This window comes from Oryctolagus cuniculus, chromosome 7 (genome assembly GCF_051225735.1).
Source record: "Oryctolagus cuniculus isolate XC-2025 breed Fujian yellow rabbit chromosome 7, ASM5122573v1, whole genome shotgun sequence".
Taxonomy (NCBI): Eukaryota; Metazoa; Chordata; class Mammalia; order Lagomorpha; family Leporidae; genus Oryctolagus; species Oryctolagus cuniculus.
The window spans coordinates 90,119,441-90,125,604 of NC_142873.1; positions in this window are offsets into that span (position 1 = coordinate 90,119,441).

Consider the following 6,164-nt stretch of genomic DNA (forward strand, 5'->3'; position numbering starts at 1 on the left):
CTGGATTCTTGGGAAATAGCGCTTCTGGACTGAGGCAAGACAAGGCAATACCAGGACCCTGTTCATTCATTTGGCTGGGGAACATGAAAAGTCTCGGAGATATACTGAAGGTCATGGCTCTTCTTGATCCTGTGGCTACAAAAAAGCACATGGGTTATAGCCATTGTATCTCCCAGAATGCAATATGCTCTTTCATTGTGACCTTTTTTGGAAGCGGGGGTAGATTTCTTTACTGGATTTAGAAAGAAAAGTAAAAAGAGGATATGTTTAGCAAGAATTAAACATTAGATGATAGGTCCTTCAGGACTGTGAGTGGTTTATGGAAGCACATTTAGTGAATGGCAACTTTTTCCTGTTCTTTCATATAAACAGACCCTCTTGTAACAAATTCTCTGGGAAGGGCCTTGGGACACAATGTGTTATGCTACTGCTTGGGATGCCAGCATCCCATTTCAAAATGCCTGAGGTTGAGTCCCACCTCTGCTTTTGATCTAGCTTCCTGCTGATAGGTCCGGGAGGCAGCAGATGAAGGCTCCAGTTCTTAGGTCTCTGCCACTCATATAGGAAACTCAAACGGAATTCCTTATTCCTGATTTTTGCTTGGCCCAGGGCTGGCCATTGTGGGCATTTAAGGAGTGATCCAGAAGATGGAAGAGCTTTCTTGCTCTCTCTCTCTCTCTCTCTCTCCCTCTCTCCCCCTCTGTCTCTCTGTCATTCTGCCTTTGAAATAAATGAATAAAACCAAAAGAAAAAAAAATCTGAACTTAATATTTTCCCAGTGCACATTTGAGGAGGAAATCACATGAAAGCCAACTTGAGGTTATGAATTCTCAGGAAATGTTACTGGAAGTTGTCTTCTGCTTCTTGTGCCTCAAATCATCATGGAAACCAAAGATCAAATTCACCAGGTTAAGTAAACGCCTTTGAGGGAAGTGGCAGAGTTTGATGTCGGTGTCCCACTTAGATTAGTTCATCTCTATGGGCTCCATCTTTCTCTGGGCTTTTGATTTTGCTTTCCTGTCAGCAGTGCATTTTAAGACATCTTATGAAATTTTTATTTAGCATTTTTAAGTGCATTTGCAGGAGCTTCAGTTGGGATAACTAGCCCTCCATTGCCAAAAGAAAAAGTTTATTTCTTTATATATTCAACAAACATGTGCTTAGTATGTGTCAAGATCTGGGGTTACTATAGAGAAAAGGCAAAAAAGTCACTTGCCCTAATGGAAATTATGCTAATGGAATTTAAAATTACAACTGAGAAGTATGGATGTGAAAGTGTTCAATCTTAATTTATACTGGAGCAAAATGCCTGAAAGAGACAACAATCTCTTTAAGAGTCTATCCAACTATAAATCATGGTGTCTGCAGGTCAGAGACAGGGTGATGGGTAGGATTTAGCCAGCTGGGAGCACCGGTAGAGCAAGGCATGGAATGAGACTGAGAAACCCAGCTGACAAGGCAGGTGAGCACTGACATGCAGGTGAGCACTTCGGCCAGGTGGAGGGAGATGAGACCAACTTGGAATGTCAAGTTTACTGGCATTGGGGTCCAAGGGAGTGGAAAGAGGGGAAGCGAGATCTTGGGGGAAAATGTACTTGATGCTAATAGTGTAACTGGAGTGGAAGGTGGGGCAGGATTGCTGCAGGAAGGGTTAACGTGCCTGAACCCACACTAGGGCAATGGGACCTAAATGGAGAAGTCAGACTGGATTTAAGGGTGTGAACTGAGAGAAGATATTTAAGGACTTACCACACCTCCCAAATAAGAGGTACTTAATAAACATTTTTATCTTCCTTCATGGAAAGGGAGTTAAACTGAGACTTGGTGAATTATCAAATATGGTTATAAAGAATGGAGAGAGCAGTGGGAACTTGATTTCAACTGCGTTCATTCTGTTATGAGTACTTTTAGCCAATCCATATCCATCCAATTGTCAATTTTTAAACATTTTCCTTATTTCTAAAATCCTAGTCCATCACACAATGATTATTATTGATTCTGATATGAAGTCTTAAGATTTGAAAGATTTCAGAAGTAAATCCAGGTCAAAAAGGGACAATGTAATAAAACAAGAATACTTTTAAAACCTATGGAAGCTAGAATTAAAAAATAACTTTATTCTGGTGCAAAAAAAATTGAAATCCATGCAATTTTTTCATAATATATGTTCCACGAACATTCTTGGAGTACCCTTGTACTCTGAAAATGCTTGAAGTTGAGTGCAGAAATAGAAACTATAAAACTTGTCATTGACAACGGTACTGAATAATTTTATATGTGCACTTGGCTCAGTCCATGGTGCCAAAATAGGTAGTTAAACATTATTCTGGGGACTAGCATGTGGCACAGTGGATTCAACTGATACTTGCAATGCTGACATCTCATGTGAGTGCCCGTTTGAGTTCTGGCTGCTCCTCTTCTGATCCAACTCCCTGTTAATGTGTCCAGGAAAGCAGCAGAGGATGGTTAAATACTTGGGCCCCGTCACCTACATGGGCCAGCCCAGACTATTGCAGCCATTTGGAGAGGGAACAGATAGAAAGTCTCTCTCTCTCTCTAACACTGCCATTCAAATCAATCATAAAAAAAAACTTTATTCTGCATGTTTCTGTGAGAGTTTTTTCGAGTGATATTAAAATGTAAATGATCTCCATGATGAGAATTACAAAATCTTAAAGAAAGAAATAGAAGAGGATACCAAAAAATGGAAAAATCTTCCATGCTCATGGATTGGAAGAATCAACATCACCAAAATGTCCATTCTCCCAAAAGCAATTTATACATTCAATGCAATTCCAATCAGGATACCAAAGACATTCTTCACAGATCTAGAAAAAATGATGCTGAAATTTATATGGAGACACAGGAGACCTCGAATAGCTAAACAATCTTGTACAACAAAAGCAAAGCCAGAGGCATCACAATACCAGATTTCAGGACATACTACAGGGCAGTTGTAATCAAAACAGCATGGTACTGGTACAGAAACAGATGGATAGAACAATGGAACAGAATAGAAACACCAGAAATCAACCCAAACATCTACAGCCAACTTATATTTGATCAAGGATCGAAAACCAATTCCTGGAGCAAGGACAGTCTATTCAATAAATGGTGCTGGGAAAACTGGATTTCCACGTGCAGAAGCATGAAGCAGACCCCTACCTTACACCTTACACCTTACACAAAAATCCACTTAACATGGATTAAAGACCGAAATCTACAACCCGATACCATCAAATTATTAGAGAACATTGGAGAAACCCTGCAAGATATTGGCACCGGCAAAGACTTTTTGGAAAAGACCCTGGAGGCACAGGCAGTCAAAGCCAAAATTAACTATTGGGATTGCATCAAATTGAGAAGTTTCTGTACTGAAAAAGAAACAGTCAAGACTGTGAAGGGGCAACCGACAGAATGGGAAAAAATATTTGCAAACTATGCTACAGATAAAGGATTAATAACCAGAATCTACAATGAGATCAAGAAACTCCACAACAACAAAACAAACAACCCACTTAAGAGATGGGCGAAGGACCTCAGTAGACATTTTTCAAAAGAGGAAATCCAAATGGCCAACAGGCACATGAAAAAATGTTCAAGATCACCAGCAATCAGGGAAATGCAAATCAAAACCACAATGAGGTTTCACCTCACCACAGTTAGAATGGTTCACATACAGAAATCTACCAACAACAGATGCTGGCGAGGATGTGGGGAAAAAAGGACACTAACCCACTGTTGGTGGGAATGCAAACTGGTCAAACCACTATGGAAGTCAGTCTGGAGATTCCTCAGAAACCTGAATATAACCCTACCGTTTGACCCAGCCATTCCACTCCTTGGAATTTACCCAAAGGAAATTAAATTGGCAAACAAAAAAGCGGTCTGCACCTTAATGTTTATTGCAGCTCAATTCACAATAGCTAAGACCTAGAATCAACCCAAATGCCCATCAACGGTAGACTGGATAAAGAAATTATCGGACATGTACTGTATAGAATACTATACCGCAGTAAGAAACAACGAAATCCAGTCATTTGCAACAAAATGGAGGAATCTGGAAAACATCATGCTGACTGAATTAAACCAGTCCCTAAGGGACAAATATCACATGTCCTCCCTGATTGGTGACAACTAACCAACTACAAAAAATGAAACCTGTTGAAGTGAAAGGGACACTATGAGAAACAGTGACTTGATCAGCCCTTGTCCTTACTGTTGATGTACAGTTTAATACTTTATCCCTTTTAGTATTTTTTTGTTCTAGTTAATACCACTGTTTGAACTCTGTAATTAACACACATTTATTCTTAGGTTTTAAAATTTAACTGAAAAGTGATCCCTGTTAAATATAAGAGTGGGAATAAGAGAGGGAGGAGATGTACCATTTGGGACATGCTCAAGCTGACTTGCCCCAAATGGTGGAGTTAGAAACGTGCCAGGGGATTCCAATACAATCCCATCAAGATTGCAGGTACCAATGCCATCTCACTAGTCCAAGTGATCAATTTCAGTTCACAATTGATCACACTGATAGGTCTAAGAGTCAAAGGGATCACACAAACAAGACTAGTGTCTGCTAATACTAACTGATAGAATCAAAAAGGGAGAGAACAATCCAACACGGGAAGTGGGATACACAGCAGACTCATAGAATGGCAGATGTCCTAAACAGCACTCTGGCCTCAGAATCAGCCCTTAAGGCATTTGGATCTGGCTGAAGAGCCCATGAGAGTATTTCAGGCATGGAAAGCCAAGACACTCTGGGGAAAAAAAAAAAAAAAAGAAAAAGAAAGGACCTAAATGAAAGATCTCTGAGAGTGAGATCCCAGTAGAAAGAACAGGACATCAAAGGAGGAGGTACCTTTCTCTGAAGGGAGGAGAGAACTTCCACTTTGACTATGACCTTGTCTAAATAAGATCGAAGTCAGTGAACTCAAGAGGCTTCCATAGCCTTGGCAACTCATGACTATAGCCTAGGGAAATTACTGACGCCATGAACAAGAGTGTCAAATTGTTAAGTCAACAACAGGAGTCACTGTGTACTTACTCCTCATGTGGGATCTTTGTCCTTAGTGTGTTATCCAATGTGAATAAATGCTATAACTAGTACTGAAACAGTACTTTACACTTTATGTTCTGTGTGGGTGCAAACTGATGAAATCTTTACTTGATATATACTAAATTGATCTTCTGTATATAAAGATAATTGAAAATGAATCTTGATGTGAATGGAATGGCAGAGGGAGTGGGAGATGGGAGGGGTGAAGGTGGGAGGTAAGTTATGGGGGGGAAGCCATTGTAATCCATAAACTGTACTTTGGAAAATTATATTTACTAAATAAAAGTTTAAAAAAATGTAAATGAAAAAACCCACAGCAGATTACCCTCCATAATGAGAGTTGGCCTTATCAGTTGAAGTCCTGAGTAGAGCAAAAGAAGAAAGGATCCACAGCTCTCTGCTGTGGCCTGGGATAGCAATAGAGGATGGCCCAAGTCCTTGGGAGACAGGAAGAAGCTCCTGGCTCCTGGCTTCGGATTGGCGCAGTTCCGGCTGTTGCAGCCATTTGTGGAGTGAACCAGCGGATGGAAGACCTCTCTCTCTGTCTCTCTGTCTCTCTGTATGTGTGTAACTCTGACTTTCAAGTAAATAAATACATCTTTTTTTTTTTTTAATTTTTTGACAGGCAGAGTGGACAGTGAGAGAAAGACAGAGAGAAAGGTCTTCCTTTGCTGTTGGTTCACCCTTCAATGGCCGCTGTGGCCGGCTCACTGCACTGATCTGATGGCAGGAGCCAGGTGCTTTTCCTGGTCTCCCATGGGGTGCAGGGCCCAAGCACTTGGGCCATCCTCCACTGCACTCCCTGGCCACAGCAGAGAGCTGGCCTGGAAGAGGGGCAACTGGGACAAAATCTGGCAACCCGACCAGGACTAGAACCCGGTGTGCCGGCGCCGCTAGGCGGAGGATTAGCCTAGTGAGCCGCGGCGCCGGCCTAATAAATAAATCTTTAAAAAAGAAGAAGAAGAAAGGATCCAGCTTTTGGTTTTTGGACTTACACTCCTAAATAAAGAATGAAGAGAGCAGTGGGAACTTGATTTCAACTGAGTTCATTCTGCTATGAATACTTTTAGACAATCTATATCCACCCAATTGTCAATTT